Source organism: Schistocerca cancellata, chromosome 2, assembly GCF_023864275.1.
Source record: "Schistocerca cancellata isolate TAMUIC-IGC-003103 chromosome 2, iqSchCanc2.1, whole genome shotgun sequence".
NCBI lineage: Eukaryota > Metazoa > Arthropoda > Insecta > Orthoptera > Acrididae > Schistocerca > Schistocerca cancellata.
In genome coordinates, this window is record NC_064627.1 from 599,666,902 (window position 1) to 599,686,321 (window position 19,420).

Consider the following 19,420-nt stretch of genomic DNA (forward strand, 5'->3'; position numbering starts at 1 on the left):
AATACTTAAAATGGCGACGCTTTCCTTACTTGAACAGCGTGCCGTCATTCGTTTTCTGAATTTGCGTGGTGTGAAGCCAACTGAAATTCATCGACAGTTGAGGGAGTCATGTGGTGATGGAGTTATGGATGTGTCGAAAGTGCGTTCGTGGGTGCGACAGTTTAATGAAGGCAGAACATCGTGTGACAACAAACCGAAACAACCTCGGGCTCGCACAAGCCGGTCTGACGACATGATCGAGAAAGTGGAGAGAATTGTTTTGGGGGATCGCCGAATGACTGTTGAACAGATCTGCTCCAGAGTTGGCATTTCTGTGGGTTCTGTGCACACAATCCTGCATGACGACCTGAAAATGCGAAAAGTGTCATCCAGGTGGGTGCCTCGAATGCTGACGGACGACCACATGGCTACCCGTGTGGCATGTTGCCAAGCAATGTTGACGCGCAACGACAGCATGAATGGGACTTTCTTTTCGTTGGTTGTGACAATGGATGAGGTGTGGATGCCATTTTTCAATCCAGAAACAAACCGCCAGTCAGCTCAATGGAAGCACACAGATTCACCGCCACCAAAAAAATTTCGGGTAACCGCCATTGTTGAAAAAATGATGTTGTCCATGTTCTGGGACAGCGAGGGCGTAATCCTTACCCATTGCGTTCCAAAGGGCACTACGCTAACAGGTGCATCCTACGAAAATGTTTTGAAGAACAAATTCCTTCCTGCACTGCAACAAAAACGTCCGGGAAGGGCTGCGCGTGTGCTGTTTCATCAAGACAACGCACCCGCACATCGAGCTAACGTTACGCAACAGTTTCTTCGTGATAACGACTTTGAAGTGATTCCTCGTGCTCCCTCCTCACCTGACCTGGCTTCTAGTGACTTTTGGCTATTTCCAACAATGAAAGACACTCTCCGTGGCCGCACATTCACCAGCCGTGCTGCTATTGCCTCAGTGATTTTCCAGTGGTCAAAACAGACTCCTAAAGAAGCCTTCGCCGCTGCCATGGAATCATGGCGTCAGCGTTGTGAAAAATGTGTACGTCTGCAGGGCGATTACGTCGAGAAGTAACGCCAGTTTCATCGATTTCGTGTGAGTAGTTAATTAGAAAAAAAATCTTAGGCCTTAGAACTTGAATGCACCTCGTAGATTCTTCACTGCTATGTCAATGGTGGTGGTGGTTAGTGTTTAACGTCCCGTCGACAACGAGGTCATTAGAGACGGAGCGCAAGCTCGGGTTAGGGAAGGATTGGGAAGGAAATCGGCCGTGCCCTCTCAAAGGAACCATCCCGGCATTTGCCTGAAACGATTTAGGGAAATCACGGAAAACCTAAATCAGGATGGCCGGAGACGGGATTGAACCGTCGTCCTCCCGAAGGCGAGTCCAGTGTGCTAACCACTGCGCCACCTCGCTCGGTCTGCTATGTCAAATTCTTTTCACAGTACAATACTTCCCAACTCATATTTATCTACTTCCACCTCCTTTTCTATGGAATTACCTTCAAACTCATTTCTTTTCTGTAGTCCTTTTATACAGTCCCGGATTCGAAACCCAACGTTGCTTAAATGTTGATTAATAGGCGGCCAAAGACTTCAGCCATAAGAAGTCACCCTCATTCTGCCAACGGCCTTGTCAAAGGGAGCGGAGATGCGGACAGACGGTTCAGGGCACTGTCTTGTCTTTGGGGTGGGAAACTGTCCCTAAAGGCGGAAGAATCAGCAATGATCAAGTGCATGAGGATGCAGAACGTAATGTAGACCACTCCATTAAAGACACATAACGTGTATCCACAGGAAATGTGGCCTGAAACTGAAAAAGTATCTTCATGGTCTCTCTATTGGCAAAGGAATCCGGTATAGTCCCCCATTCAGATCTCGGTGAGAGTCTGCCAACGGGGAGGTGACCATGAGAAGAAGACTGAATAATAAACGAGAGAATATCATTCGGGGGCGTGGAAGGTCAGAAGCTTGAATGTGGTAGGAAAACTAGAAAATCTGAAAAGGGAAACGCAAAGGCTCAATCTAGATACAGTAGGGGTCAGTGAAGTGAAATGGAAAGAAGTCAAGAATTTCTAATCAGATCAGTAAAGGGTGTTATGAACAGCAGTAGAAAATGGTTTAACGGGAGTAGAATTAAGTGCTTTATCTGAAAACTACCTTGAGCAGTTAAACAGAGAACCGACTCGTGGCGATAACATATTAGACCTTCTGGTGACAAACAAACCCGAACTATTTGAAACACTTACCGCAGAACAGGGAATCAGCGATCATAAAGCGGTTACTGCATCGATGATTTCAGCCGTAAATAGAAATATTAAAAAAGTTAGGAAGATTTTTCTGTTTAGCAAAAGTGACAAAAGGCAGATTTCAGAGTACCTGATGGCTCAACACAAAAGTTTGGTCTCAAGTACAGATAGTGTTGAGGATCAGTGGACAAAGTTCAAAACCATCGTACAATATGTGTTAGATGAGTATGTGCCAAGCAAGATCGTAAGAGATGGAAAAGAGCCACCGTGGTACAACAACCGAGTTAGAAAACTGCTGCGGAAGCAAAGGGAACTTCACAGCTAACATAAACATAGCCAAAGCCTAGCAGACAAACAAAAATTAGGCGAAGCGAAATGTAGTGTGAGGAGGGCTATGCGACAGGCGTTCAATGAATTCGAAAGTAAAGTTCTGTGTTCTGACTTGGCAGAAAATCCTAACAAATTTTGGTCTTATGTCAAAGCGGTAGGTGGATCAAAACAAGATGTCCAGACACTCTGTGACCAAAATGGTACTGAAACGGAGGATGACAGACTAAAGGCCGAAATACTAAATGTCTTTTTCCAAAGCTCTTTCACAGAGGAAGACTGCACTGTAGTTCCTTCTCTAGATTGTCGCACAGATGACAAAATGGTAGATATCGAAATAGACGACAGAGGGATAGAGACACAATTAAAATTGCTCAAAAGAGGAAAGGTTGCTGGACCTGATGGGATACCAGTTCGATTTTACACAGAGTACGCGAAGGAACTTGCCCCCCTTTTTGCAGCGGTATACCGTAGGTCTCTAGAAGAGCGTAGCGTTCCAAAGGATTGGAAAAGGGCACAGGTCATCCCCGTTTTCAAGAAGGGACGTTGAACAGATGTGCAGAACTATAGACCTATGTCTCTAACGTCTATCAGTTGTAGAATTTTGGAACACGAATTATGTTCGAGTATAACGACTTTTCTGGAGACTACTCAGTAGGAATCCGCATGAGTTTCGAAAAAGACGATCGTGTGAAACCCAGCTCGCGCTGTTCGTCCACGAGACTCAGAGAGCCATAGACACGGGTTCCCATGTAGATGCCGTGTTTCTTGACTTCCGCAAGGCGTTCGATACAGTTCCCCACAGTCGTTTAATGAACAAAGTAAGAGCATATGGATTGTCGGACCAATTGTGTGATTGGATTGAAGAGTTCCTAGATAACAGAACGCAACATGTCATTCTCAATGGAGAGAAGTCTTCCGAAGTAAGAGTGATTTCGGGTGGCCCGCAGGGGAGTGTCGTGGGACCGTTGCTGTTCGCAATATACATAAATGACCTGGTGGATGACATCGGAAGTTCACTTAGGCTTTTTGCGGATGATGCGGTGGTACATCGAGAGGTTGTAACAATGGAAAATTGTACTGAAATGCAGGAGCATCTGCAGCGAATGGACGCATGGCGCAGGGAATGGCAATTGAATCTCAATGTAGACAAGTGTAATGTGCTGCGAATACATAGAAAGATAGATCCCTTATCATTTTGCTACAATATAGCAGGTCAGCAACTGGAAGTAGTTAATTCCATAAATTATCTGGGAGCACGCATTATGAGTGATTTAAAATGGAATGATCATATAAAGTTGATCGTCGGTAAAGCAGATGCCAGACTGAGATTCATTGGAAGAATCGTAAGGAAATGCAATCCGAAAACAAAGGAAGTAGGTTACAGTACGCTTGTTCCCCCACTGCCCGAATACTGCTCAGCAGTGTGGGATCCTTATCAGATAGGGTTGATAGAAGAGATAGAGGAAATCTCCTTACCAGATAGGGTTGATAGAAGAGATAGAGGAAATCTAACGGAGAGCAGAGCTCTTCGTTACAGGATCATTTAGTAATCGCGAAAGCGTTACGGAGATGATAGATAAACTCCAGTGGAAAACTCTGCAAGAGAGACGCTCAGTAGCTCGGTACGGGCTTTTGTTGAAGTTTCGAGAACATACCTTCACCGAGGAGTCAAGCAGTATATTGCTCCCTCCTACGTATACCTCGCGAAGAGACCATGAGAATAAAATCAGAGAGATTAGAGCCCACACAGAGGCATACTGACAATCCTTCTTTCCACGAACAATACGAGACAGGAATAGAAGGGAGAACCGATAGAGGTACTCAAGGTACCCTCCGCCACACACAGTCAGGTAGCTTGCTGAGTATGGATGTAGATGTAGATGTAGATGAATAGCAGGGTAGGGCAAAGAATGTGTTACAGTGAACAATTCAGTGATAGGGTTTTTGTTGTCGGAACCGACAGTAAACGTACACCGACAACGATAGTTCAGGTATACATGCCGACGTCGCAGGCTGAAGATGGAGAGACAGAGAAAGTATATGAGTTTACTGAACGGGTAATACAGTACGTAATGGGAGATGAAAATCTAATAGCCATGGGTGACTCGAATGCAGCTGTAGGGGAAGGAACAGAAGAAAAGTTTTCCCGAGAAAATGGGCTTGGGCCAATAATGAGAGAGGAGGAAGACTAATTGAGTTCTGTAATAAATTTCAGTTAGTAATAGCGAATACTCTGTTCAAGAATCACAAGAGGAGGAGATATACTTGGAAAAGACCGGGTGATATTGGACGACTTCAGTTAGATTACATCATGGTCAGACAGACATTCCGATATCAGATACTGGATTGTAAGGCATACGCAGGTGCAGATATGGACTCAGATCACAATGTAGTAGTGATCAAGAATAGGCTGCAGTTTAAGAGATTAGTCAGGACGTATCAGTTCACAAAGAAGTGCGGTACAGAAGTACTAAGGGATGACGAGAGACGCTTGAAGTTCTCTAAGGCTATAGATACAACAATAAGGAATAGCTCAGGAGGCAGTACAGTTGAGGAGGAATGGACCTCTATAAAAAGGGCAATCACAGAAGTTGGAAAGAAAATTATAGATACAAAGAAGGTAACTGCGAAGAAAACATTGTTAACAGAAAAATGAAGTACAAATATGTTCAGCGAAATTCAGCAATACAGAAATACTAGTCGGTGAGAAATGAAATAAATAGGAAGTGCAAGGAAGCTAAGACTAAATGGCTGTATGAAAAATGTGAAGAAATCGAAAAGGAAATGATTGTCGTAAGAACTGATTCAGCATATAGGAAAGCCAAAACAACCTTCGCTTACATTAAATCCAAGGGTGGTAACATTAAGAGTGCAGCGTGAATTCCACTCTTAAAAGCAGAGGAGAGAGCGAATAGGTCGAAAGAGTCCATTGAAGGTCTCTATAAGGGGAGATTTGTCGGATGTGATAGATGAAAGGAGTAAATTTAGAAGAGGTAGGGGATCCAGTATTAGAATCAGAATTTCAGAGAGCTTTGGAAGACTTGAGATCAGTTAAGATAAAAGGGATAGACAAAATTCCATCAGAACTTCGAAAATCATTGGGGGAAGTACCAGATCATGATGCACAAGTTTTAACTCTAAAAGATTTTTGTGCTGCAACACATGTGAAATATAGTTATCAACTTTTTAGGGAAGCTGATCCAGTTGCTGTAGAGACCTTTGTAAACCTTATCAAGGAACAAGAGTGGCAAGATGTTTATAGTGGTGATACAGTAAACGATAAATATAATGCTTTCCTCAAGACTTTACCCGTGCTCTTTGAAAGTTGCTTTCCGTTAGAACGTTCAAAACAGGGTACTAGCACAAACAGGCAGCCTGGGTGGCTGACTAGAGGGATAAGAATATCCTGTAGGACAAAGTGGCAATTATATCAAAACGTTAGAAACAGTCAAAATCTAAATGCAACAGCCTATTACAAACAGTATTGTAAGGTGCATAAAAAAGTAATTAGGAAGGCAAAAAGTATGTGGTATGCAGATAGAATAGCTAAGTCTCAGGATAAAATTAAAACCATATGGTCAGTCGTAAAGGAAGTGGCTGGTCTGCAGAGACAGGTTGTGGATATACACTCCTGGAAATGGAAAAAAGAACATATTGACACCGGTGTGTCAGACCCACCATACTTGCTCCGGACACTGCGAGAGGGCTGTACAAGCAATGATCACACGCACGGCACAGCGGACACACCAGGAACCGCGGTGTTGGCCGTCGAATGGCGCTAGCTGCGCAGCATTTGTGCACCGCCGCCGTCAGTGTCAGCCAGTTTGCCGTGGCATACGGAGCTCCATCGCAGTCTTTAACACTGGTAGCATGCCGCGACAGCGTGGACGTGAACCGTATGTGCAGTTGACGGACTTTGAGCGAGGGCGTATAGTGGGCATGCGGGAGGCCGGGTGGACGTACCGCCGAATTGCTCAACACGTTGGGCGTGAGGTCTCCACAGTACATCGATGTTGTCGCCAGTGGTCGGCGGAAGGTGCACGTGCCCGTCGACCTGGGACCGGACCGCAGCGACGCACGGATGCACGCCAAGACCGTAGGATCCTACGCAGTGCCGTAGGGGACCGCACCGCCACTTCCCAGCAAATTAGGGACACTGTTGCTCCTGGGGTATCGGCGAGGACCATTCGCAACCGTCTCCATGAAGCTGGGCTACGGTCCCGCACACCGTTAGGCCGTCTTCCGCTCACGCCCCAACATCGTGCAGCCAGCCTCCAGTGGTGTCGCGACAGGCGTGAATGGAGGGACGAATGGAGACGTGTCGTCTTCAGCGATGAGAGTCGCTTCTGCCTTGGTGCCAATGATGGTCGTATGCGTGTTTGGCGCCGTGCAGGTGAGCGCCACAATCAGGACTGCATACGACCGAGGCACACAGGGCCAACACCCGGCATCATGGTGTGAGGAGCGATCTCCTACACTGGCCGTACACCACTGGTGATCGTCGAGGGGACACTGAATAGTGCACGGTACATCCAAACCGTCAACGAACCCATCGTTCTACGATTCCTAGACCGGCAAGGGAACTTGCTGTTCCAACAGGACAATGCACGTCCGCATGTATCCCGTGCCACCCAACGTGCTCTAGAAGGTGTAAGTCAACTACCCTGGCCAGCAAGATCTCCGGATCTGTCCCCCATTGAGCATGTTTGGGACTGGATGAAGCGTCGTCTCACGCGGTCTGCACGTCCAGCACGAACGCTGGTCCAACTGAGGCGCCAGGTGGAAATGGCATGGCAAGCCGTTCCACAGGACTACATCCAGCATCTCTACGATCGTCTCCATGGGAGAATAGCAGCCTGCATTGCTGCGAAAGGTGGATATACACTGTACTAGTGCCGACATTGTGCATGCTCTGTTGCCTGTGTCTATGTGCCTGTGGTTCTGTCAGTGTGATCATGTGATGTATCTGACCCCAGGAATGTGTCAATAAAGTTTCCCCTTCCTGGGACAATGAATTCACGGTGTTCTTATTTCAATTTCCAGGAGTGTAGAATCAGTGCGTAGTGGGAATGTCCGTGTTAATGGTAATTCGCATATATGTACAGTATTTAACAATCACTTTCTGAATACAGCAGGTGAACTAAATACAAAACTAGTCCCAACAGGGAATCATACAGCGCTTGTAGAAAAAAGTGTTCCGAGACTGTTACCTGAAATGCTCCTCCATGATACTGACAAGAGGGAGATTGAGTTAATAATTAAATCACTAAAGACCAAGAACTCTCATGGATAGGACGGGGTATCTAGCAGAATACTGAAGTATTGTTCTATGTATGTTAGCCCAGTACTTAGCCATATCTGTAACTTTTCCTTTAGGAGTGGTCGGTTTCCTGACCGATTAAAGTACTCGGTAGTGAAGCCACTTTATAAAAAGGGAGACAGGGATAATGTTGACAATTATAGACCTATTTCTATGCCATCGGTGTTTGCTAAAGTTATCGAGAAGATTGTATATACAAGGTTACTGAAGCATTTAAATTCACATAATTTGCTGTCAAATACACAGTTTGGTTTTAGAAATGGTTTAACAACTGAAAATGCTATATTCTCTTTTCTCTGTGAGGTTTTGGACGGATTAAATAATAGGTTGCGAACGCTAGGTGTTTTCTTTGATTTAACGAAGGCTTTTGACTGTGTTGACCGCAAAATATTACTGCAGAAGTTGGACCGTTATGGAGTAAGGGAAGTAGCTTACAATTGGTTCGCCTCTTACTTTAAGAACAGAAAGCAGAAGGTAATTCTCCGCAATATTGAGAGTGGTTGTGATGTTCAGTCCCAATGGGCCACTGTTAAGTGGGGCGTTCCCCAAGGGTCGGTGCTGCGTCCACTGCTGTTTCTTATTTATATAAATGATATGCCTTCTAGTATTACAGGTGATTCAAAAATATTTCTGTTTGCTGATGACACCAGCTTGGTAGTGAAGGATATTGTGTATAATATTGAAAAATTATAAGATAATGTAGTTCATGAAATAAGTTCGTAGCTTGTGGAAAATAATTTGATGCTAAATCACAGTAAGACTCAGTTTTTACAGTTTCTAACACACAATTCAACAAGAACTGATATTTTGATCAGACAGAATGGGCATATAATAAGCGAGACGGAACAGTTCAATTTCCTAGGCGTTTGGATCGATAGTAGGCTGTTGTGGAAAGCCCATGACCAGGATCTTGTTCAGAAACTAAATGCTGCTTTATTTACCATTAAAACAGTATCTGAAATAAGTGACAGTTCAACAAGAAATTAGTCTACTTCGTATATTTTCATACGCTTATGTCATATGGTATTATTTTTTGGGGGTAATTCTTCTGATTCAAAAAGGGTATTTTTGGGTCAAAAACGGGCTGTTCCAGCTATATGTGGTGTAAGTTCGAGAACCTCTTATCGACCCCCATTCAGTAGTCTGAGAATTCTGACATTTCCCTCACAGTATATATTTTCTTTAATGTCTTTTGTTGTTAGCAATATTAGCTTATTCCCAAGAGTTAGCAGCTTTCACTCAGTTAATACTAGGCAGAAATCTAATCTGCATGTGGAATGCACTTTCTTGACTCTTGTGCAGAAAGGAGTGCACTATTCTGCTGCATCCATTTTCAATAAACTACCACAAGAACTCAAAAATCTTAGCAGTAGCCCAAACGCTTTTAAGTCTAAACTGTAGAGTTTCCTCATGGCTTACTCCTTCTATTCTGTCGAGGAGCTCCTGGAAGAGCTGAAAAATTAAGGAAATTCCAGTGTTACATTGCTGATTTTCTTTATTTAAATTTACGAATTGTCGCCTGAATACGTTTCTTGTATTTCATTTTATCTGTTTCTACTATCGTGTTATAATTTAATGTATTGACTCGTTCCATGACTATGGAGACTTCTCCTTAATTTCGTCCCACGGAACAATAAATAAATAAATAAAATAAATAAAAAAATAAAAACTAAACGACTGTTCACATTCGTATGCAGAATATATGAGTCTGGCGACATACCATCTGACTTTCGGTAAAATATCATCCATACCATTCCAAAGACTGCAAGGACTGGTAAGAACGAGAATTATCGCACAATAAGCTTAACAGCTGATGCATCCAAGTTTCTGATAAGTATAATATGCCGAAGAACGGAAAAGAAAATTTAAGGTGTGCTAGATGAGGACTAGTTTGGTTTTAGACGAGGTAAAGGCACCAGAGAAGCAATTCTGACGTTGCGCCTTGCGGTTGATAATGGAAGCAAGACAAAAGAAAAATCAAGACACGTTCATAGGATTTATCGACCTGCAAAATGCTTTCAACAAAATAAAATGGTGCAACATGTTCGACATTCTTAGAAAGTAGAGGTAAGGTATAGGGAGAGACAGGTAGTATACAATATGTACAAGGACCAGGAGGAAATAATAAGAGTAGACGACCAAGAACGAAGCGCTCGGATTAAAAAGGACGTAAGACAAGGTGAAGGGATATCAATGACAAAGTTCACTGATTACATTGCTATCCTGAGTGAAAAGAAGAAGAATTACATAATATGGTCAATGGAATGAACAGTCTAATGAGTACAGAACATGGACTGAGAATAAATCGAAAAAAGACGAAAGTAATAATAAACATTAGAAATGAGAACACACAGAAATTTAACATCAGAATTGATGGCCACGAAGTAGATAAAGTTAAGGAATTCTGCTACCTAGGCAGCAAGATAACTAATGACGGACGGAGCAAGGGGGTCATCAAAAGCAAACTAGCACCGGCAAAAAGCGTATTCCTGGCCAAGAGAAGTCTACTAATATCAAACATAGGCCTTAATTTGACGAAGAAATTTTTGAGAATATGCACCTGGAGCATAGCATTGTATGGTAGTGAAACATGGACTGCGGGAAAACGGGAACAGAAGAGAATCGAAGCATTTGTACTGCTACAGGTGAATGTTGAAAATTAGATGGACTGATAAGGTACGGAATGTGGAGGTTCTGCGCTGAATCGGGGAGGAAAGGAATGTGTGGAAAACACTAATAAGCAGAAGGGGCACATTTATAGAACATCCGTTAAGACATCAGGGAATGATTTCCATGGTACTAGAGGGAGCTGTAGAGGCAAAAACTGTAGAGCAAGACAGAGATTGGAATACATCCAACAGATAATTAAGGAAGTTGGTTGCAAGTGCTACTCCGAGATGTGAAGGTTAACGGAGGAGACGAATTCGTGGCGGGCCGCATCAAGCCAGCAAAAGGTTGATGACCCTCCCCCCCCCCCCCAAAAAAAAATCCTGCTTAGCCGTTTTGCACCTTCTACGACTCATGTTTTTTAGACATCTGCGTTCCTTTCCACCAGCTTTATGTACTGTATTTTTATGTTTTCTTTTTTCATCAGTTAAATTCAGTATCTCCTGCGTTATCGAAGGTTTTATACTTGTCCTTATCTCTTTATCTATTTGTTCATCTGCCGTCTTAATTATTTCATCTCTGAAAAGTACCTTTGAATTTCTCGTCCAGACATCCCTGTTGTTCCAGAATGTGATTTTTACTCTGCAACGGAGTGTGCGCTGACATGAAACTTCCTGGCAGATTAAAACTGTGTGCCGGACCGAGACCCGAACTCGGAACCTTTGCCTTTGGCGGGCAAGTGCTCAACCAACTGACCTGCCCAAGCACGACTCAGGCGCCGTCCTCACAGCTTTAGTTCTGCCAGTACCTCGTCTCCTAGCTTCCAAACCTTACAGAAGCTTTCCTGCGAACCAGGAAGGTAGGAGACAAGGTACTGTCAGAACTAAAGCTGTGAAGAAGGGGCGTGAGTCGTGCTTGGGTAGCTCAGTTGGTACAGCACTTGCCCGCCAAAGGCAAAGGTCCCGATTTCGAGTCCCGGTCCGGCACACAGTTTTAATCTGCCAGGAAGATTCATCCCTGTTGTTCCTGCCAATCTTAATTTTAAGACATCTGTATTCTTTTTTGTAGCTGTGATAGTCTATCAGGTGAAGCACTAGACAGCGATGCTGGAGTCCAAGGTTCAGAATAGGCGAGTGATTTCTCCTCGTTCCAATCCTTCGATGATGACCCCTGGTGCACGCAGCCCACAATCGAAATGAGTACCACGGATGCTTCCTTGAGGTGAAAGGTGATCCAGGCAATGAGACCATGGGCCTGCCACCTTCTCCTCCTAGTGCGGGGTGAAGAACTGAGCACTGTGCCCACAGTCAAGAGAATCACCCAGTCGAGGTCTTGCACCACAGACTGTAGTTTACCTTACTGTATTCCTTTTGCTTGTGCTAGTACCTTTGTATTAGCCAGATTTGCACAGTCATTTCCTGAAACTGCCTTTCTGGATCTCAATGTCTCTATTTCCAGTACGCTTTTGGAACAAGTAGATCATTTCCTGTATCTAGGAAGTATATTAATGGGTAGGACGTGGAGAACAGGATTTATGAAGAACTTGCTGCTTTTGGACGTCTCCTACATCGGGTTTTAGTTGAATAAATATCTGACGCTATGCTCAGAATGAATGGTGTAATCGAGCAGCTGTTTCTACCCTGCTCTATGGTTCCGAAACCGGGACAGTATATCGCCGTGATCGTAAGAAACTAGAACGCTTCAACCAACAGAAGCTTAGATACATTATCAACATCAAATGGGATGACATCGCATCAAACACAGCGGTTCTTGAGACGGCAAAGATATATAGTGAAGAAGCCACCGCTATTGGTTACCATCTGATATGGATTGGGCATGTCCAGCGGACGAGAAACAACACACTTGCTTGACAAATCTTGCATGGTCAAGTGAGCACAGGCAGAAGGCCGCATGGTGCTCCTCGGAAGTGCTATAAGAACCAATTAAAAAAGAACCTAAACACTCTAAACACTGACCCGAGTAACTGGTGCGCCACCACAGAAGATCGTAAACTTTGGCGCACAACTACTTTTGTTGCTGTCTACCAGGGGCAGGAACTTCAGAGGCAGGAAAATTAAAAACGTCATCAAATGCAAGCTTCGAAAGGCCCAGCGACGCCCTCCACCCTCTACTACGTGTAATGTATTTGGTCACATATGTCATGCCAGGATTGTTCTGCTAAGCAATCTTAGGCGTCTCCATACCTGAACTGCCATGCAGTATCGGAAGTTCGGGAGAAAAATGAAAACTCGGATACGAGTCTCAACCGACGAGCAAAATTCCTCTTGGCTTTTTTATTTGTGATTTTCTCACTTCGTCAATTCCACTCAGTGTGACCCGGGGTACCTAAGAGTTTCTGATAGCCTTTCTCTTTTGGCCTATGTTGCGGCACCAGCCTCAGGCAAGACTTTTGATCAGTTGAGTGATGTGCAGAGCCACCACCTACGAAATCCTGCAGTCGAGAACAGAAAACCGTGGTGTAGCAGTACATGATGCAGTAGTCTACCGCAGCAGAGGACGGCAATAACACTTACCCTGTCAAAATGTGTGTCTGCCTACATGCGGGGAAGCGTGCTTGTGCTACAACGCATCTGCCTAAAGAAAGTACAAATGTTTTCCGCTCAGCTGTTGGCAGAACTTCTTCTAGGACTTCCGATTGCTGCCTGCGCCATGACAATCTCCATGCCAGTTTACAGTGCAATGTGCTGCCGAGCAGCTAGAACCTGGCCGAGCGGCGTCATCTGCTAGTCTACGATCAGTCACTTAGGCCTCATGATTCTGGGTAGCGGAATATTACTGCTAAGGGGACGCCTCTCCTTCTATGTCATTGTCTGACACTCCAGCCTATCTTTGATGAGCTGGGTTCAGCGTGCAGCAATTGCATACGCTTGCTGGCCACCTAGAGCTGTCTGCAGTATACCAGTGTAATTGAGTCCAGGCATAAACTCTCAGGCTGCCGAGCTGACTCCAGCTTTACATCAGCCAGGCCACACACGCTGACAGCCGTTGGTATGCTGAGGTAGCACGACAGTGACATTCGTCCGCACCCACCTCCTATCTCCTGGGCGCAGTCATTGACCATCCGTGTGTAAGCAGCGCTTGTTACTGAGTAAGCATTCCTTACCCTGCGCTCACTGCGGTGTTGGAAGATCCCATCCCACAAATCCTGCATACGTCATCCTGGGGCAGTAATGCCCGTCCTGCAAGAAATGGTGTCGGTGCTGACTTGTGACTCTTGATACCATTACATGTGGTATCAGATGAGCTAGTACCTTTGAACGACACCATGAGGCAACGACTTTCAAGAGGTGAGTGAAAATGATTGATTTCTTTCCTATTATATTTTTCCTTTTATTTTTTGGTGGTACAGTGGGTGGTCACTGTAGAGACTGGTCATATCTTATTTAACCGGATGGCACAAATGCAGGCAGGTAATACAGCAGTTGAGTAAGTAGTTCGGTGCATCGATAGAAAGAGGGAGACAGAGAGAAAGAGAAGGAGAGAGAGAGAGAGAGAGAGAGAGAGCGAGGTATGGAGGGGGGATACGTCCTCATCTAGTACACCAGTACGCATCCTAGACGCTGGTATCGCTCTCCTAGTTTCTCCTTTTTCTAATAATGCAGGAGAGGATGTATTAGCGTTTACAAACAGTTTTTTAAGATCCATTAAGCTGGGGTATTTGCCGGAGGAACAGCTTTTTCGTATTGCGAAACTGAGTCTGGAGGGAGACACTAAAACGTAATCGCACGGAATTGAGAAATGCACCAATGTTCGAAATCCCGAGTACAGAGTCGATACAGCGACGAAAATGTCAGAACAGCCATAGGTATTGTAGGGAATAATTGAGTAATGTGTCAGAAAAGAAGGCGGTGTCCATTGAAAACGGCCCGCGTCTCGTGGTCGTGCGGTAGCGTTCTCGCTTCCCACGCCCGGGTTCCCGGGTTCGATTCCCGGCGGGGTCAGGGATTTTCTCTGCCTCGTGATGGCTGGGTGTTGTGTGCTGTCCTTAGGTTAGTTAGGTTTAAGTAGTTCTAAGTTCTAGGGGACTGATGACCACAGCAGTTGAGTCCCTTAGTGCTCAGAGCCATTGAAAACGTTATGGACAGGATCAAGAAACTGAATGTCAGTATGTAGCAGTTCTTTGAAAGCGATGATATCATTAGGCGGAACTGATGGCATAGGATATGATTTCCAGGTTTCGAGAGGGTGCGTTTCTGGATGAGGTATCGAATATATTGCTTCCCCCTACTTATACCTCCCGAGGAGATCACGAATGTTAAATTAGAGAGATTCGAGCACGCATGGAGGCTTTCCGGCAGTCGTTCGTCCCGCGAACCATACGCGACTGGAACAGGAAAGGGCGGTAATGACAGTGACACGTAAAGTGCCCTCCGCCACACACCGTTGGGTGGCTTGCGGACTATAAATGTAGATGTAGAAGGGAGAATGTGTGTACCATCTTATGGAACTTAACTGCTAAGTCAAATGGCTCTGGTTCAAATGGCTCTGAGCACTATGCGACTTAACTTCTGAGGTCATCAGTCGCCAAGAACTTAGAACTAATTAAAGCTAACTAACCTAAGGACATCACACACATCCATGCCCGAGGCAGGATTCAAACCTGCTACCGTAGCCGTCGCTCGGCTCCAGACTGTAGCGCCTAGAACCGCACGGCCACTCCGGCCGGCTAAGGTCATCAGTCCCTAAGCCTACACACTACTTAACCTAAATTATCCTAAGGACAAACACACACACCCATGCCCGAGGGAGGACTCGAACCTCCGCCGGGACCAGCCGCACAGTCCATGACTACAGCGCCTCAGACCGCTCGGCTAATCCCGCGCGGCATAGAAGGGAGAGATTTATGACGAATTTGTAGGGTTCAGTGGCATTAGCAGTGGTATATCAGCAAAAATAATATGGCCACACAGATGTATGATGGGAGCCGTCATTTACGAATGGTGTTTGGTGCAGAAACACCCGGTTGTCGGTTACATATGTTTCTTTCTACGTCAGTTTAACCTGAGTGATAAAACCGTTCAAAGTAACCAGTTTCTGAAATAATGGATTTTCGGTTATTTATATTTTATTATTTCCTGTAATAAACGTAAAAATCGAACAAAGACTGAAAATTTGCGACTTTCTAATTACAAAGGTTCATAGAACCAAAATATTAAATTAAATAGTCAAATAAAAGAAAACTTTGTCTACTTGGCTGCTTTTCTCTAAAAATGATAATTGATTGAATACTACAGAAAATCACCAGTATTCTCCTATTGACTGAAATTTTTTGAAACTCTGCTCAAATGTCATGTTTCAATCGAGGATCCTACCACTATTTGAGCATTACGAATAATGAGTACTAATGGATGAAAACTGAGGCTGGAGAACATTTTTGGGTTCATTTGTACGTTCTTAAGGGCTAGAAGCGGATAAAGGCATACTATGTAGACAGAGGCAACGGATCAGATGAGCATCGGTTATATGCCTCCTAGAGTGGCGCCTGCTTCTCGCCAGTTTCAGCAGACTCCTATTGAGTAAGCGGTCTCATAAAGACCAGAACAGTGGTCAAAACTGCGTACGAGTTAAGTAAACATCTTCATGCGCTTGGGACTGTTTTAGTACAAAAAACTTTTAAGATCGGAGATCACCTACTTTCTGCTTTTATTGGAATATATGAATAAATTGTTATGTTTTAATTTTTCTCTTGTGGCTCGTCCAGTATTTAATCTTTTAAAGCAAATCGAACATTATACTTCACTGATATCGCACTTCGTATAACACTTTCAGACTCACGATGGTGCCTTTCTGTAATACAGCAGCGAAAAATTGCCGGATAGACCAGAAAGGGCAAGTCTCACACACTGCTTGTACATGCGTACCATCCAATAGGCCACGCTACGCCACACCACATGCTAACTGGGACATTACTGTCTGAACAGTGGCGTACCACTTCTTACGCCTTGTGTTTTTTGTTCGTTTCCGTCAGCATTGTTATTAAGATAGCACTGATTGCTATTCCAATTTTCTATAATAACGCAATGTTTATAAAAAAATGAAAATTTTACGACTAAAAATTACTAGTTTTTTAAAAAACGATTTTTTACAAAGCAAGACATTTACCAATGTTGCTGCGACTAATTGATATTACGGTTTTTTACCTGGTTATCAGTAAAAAATAAAAAACACTTGTTAATACCAGTACCAAACAAACAGCGAAAAATACTGGTTATTGAGAACTAGAATACCGGTTTCGGTTTTAAGCCATCGGTTTTCCCCATTTCTACCGTCAACGCATTTAAACGGTGCCCAAACAAAAGTTATAGAAGTAATTTCATGTGCCACACTAGTGCACTGCTACGCCAACGAGTTTAATTTTGTTTAATCACAAGGACTATTGTGAATGAGTACATATCGATGGCTTGCTAGTCTTAGCGAATTTGTAAAATTTTTTGTCCATTCTTCGATAAGAACAAACTTACTAGATGCAATAACGAAGAAGACAGTTCCAAAACTTGTACCAACAACATGAAGTTATTCATGTCGCTTGGTATAAACTGTGACAGCTCATTGTGTTGAAGATGAAGATTTGTACGAATACATTTAGGAAAATCTACAATACTGGGACAGAATGGCTGTTACTGAAGCGCGAGAATCTCTCATGCTGTTACGAGATTTAACATCCTTTTGTGCTTGTTGAAAAACTGTTTTCACTGGCTAACGTTACATTTAACATTTGGAGATGAGTTTCTCAAGTAGCTGTTAGAAAAATTAAGATCATTACGTGGGAAGTTTTTTTAATTTGTTTGGTTAAAGTCTGAAGCGAGCGCCGTGTTTACATTTCATCTTGGCTCAAATGGCTCTGAGCACTATGGGACCTAACTTCTAAGGTCATCAGTCCCCTAGACCTTAGAACTACTTAAACCTAACAAACCGAACGACACACACATCCATGCCCGAGGCAGGATTCGAACCTGCGACCATAGCGGTCACACGGTTCCAGACTGTAGCGCCTAGAACCGCTCGGCTACACCGGTCGGCACATTACATCTTGAAGCGAAGTCTTTAAAGGAAATACCAACTGCTTTCACCCGTACCGGGTATATGACCATCAGCAAAACTATTGTTCTCGGCACTGAAACAACACCTTCAATAGGTACGCGCAAGGGCAAAGACATCTGTCCGCATTCTCCATCATTTCCATTAAAAAGGATCTGTTGGTCGAGATGAAATTTCGAAACTAATGTCTCGACGACGTTACTGAGAAGTTGTGCAGGAGGAACAACAGAGCGGAGTTTCGCTACATATAAAACCACGGTGAGCGAGCAGTGTCACACAACAGTATATACGACTGGCAAGTTTTTTGATGCATGTCTTACCAACAGTTTCAGGATACGCCACTGAAATACAGGAGCATGTGATGCAGTATTGACCCCATAACAAATCTTAGAAGCAATGTGGAATAGAGGTCGTTACGAATCTTGTAGCTATAACCCTCCCGTTACCAAGCTTTTTCACACCTCTATTTTACCTTGCGGGGTATTTGGACTACCCCAAAAGAGTTATGTATTTTATTGTAATATTTGTTCTGAGATTTCGTTATTTGCATTGAATGGGTTTATTTAGTATTGAAAAACAGCTTTTCGGGTTATTATAAGTATTTAATCAGATCACAGGTACAAAGCACAATTTTTTTTACACCTTTCACTAAATTCAGTACTCAATGTTCAGAAAATTAATAATCTGTGTACCTCAATAGTCACTGCAGAAAATAACACAAGACTTTTTTCAACTTTTCAGTCAAGTACATTTTGGCACTGCTTGCACTTCACAGTAACAGTTTCTTCTCTGTGTATATTACAAACAGGTTTCTTGCCCGCTACACAAAAGAATCTTGTTTTCCGATCTTCGTTTCTCTTACAATCTTGACATCGTAGTGGCGCTAGTAACTTGGAACACTGGGTGTGGATCACTGCTGTATGCATTGCAATATCACAAGCTTTCAGTGCATCTTGTACATCTTTATGAAGACCGTTGACATTTTTGGCTCTTTCTACCATGTTGCCTTTGCTGATTCCAAATGCCAGTTCAGTCGTGAAGAGTTCACGTCGGCTTAGGTTATTCTTCTGCCATTCAGGAAATCTTTGAGTGTACAGAATATAAGCAATCAGTGCTGCAATATATATCATTTCCATGAAGATTCTTAGTGTCCACCGCCTCGTTCCTCTAACACAACTGTATTCTCTTGTCATTTTGGCCCCATTATCTACAGCACCTTTGGTTTTGTTGTAGTGCAGTATGATTTCGGGTTTGTGTTCACTTTCTTCACCACTCACTTGTAACTCATTATGCTGAGTAAAGAGTAGTATTACTGCCTTTCCCTTTATTGGAACATAGGAAACTAGGGTCAAGGCATTTGTGAAACCAAACATTGAAGAGTGAACTTCTCTCTTTCTGTTTGGCAAGAATTACTTCGGAATCTCTTTCTTATTGGATGTCGTGTTTCGTTTTAGTAGTTCAGCAGCCAGTGGATCACTGGTGAAAAAATTATCAGTTGTTACACCATGACCGTTATTCAGAAATGGTTTCATCAGATCCAAAACAACTCTCTGTCCTTGATTCACTTCCAGAGTATTGTCCACCATTCCTGTGTAAATTTGAATCCATAATAAGTAAGATGTCTTCACATCAGCACAAACCCAAATTTTAATGCCATACTTTCCAGGCTTTCTCTTCATGTAAACACTAAAAGGGCAGTTTCCTCGATACGTTGCTAATCATTCATCAATAGTCACATATTCATAAGGACAGAAGTTCTTGCACAAGCTACATTGAAATTTGTCGAACGCTACCCCGATAGCTTGTAACTTGTCCTTGGCGTCTTCAATTCTCTGTGCTCTTATGTCTCTGTTGTCAAAT

General features: G+C 43.6%; 1 protein-coding gene across 1 annotated transcript in view; it reads left to right on the forward strand.

Moving 5' to 3' along the window:
• The window catches only part of LOC126162239 (esterase FE4-like), a 253,161-nt gene that overhangs the window by 114,993 nt on the left and 118,748 nt on the right, over positions 1–19,420 (forward strand). The window lies entirely within an intron of this gene.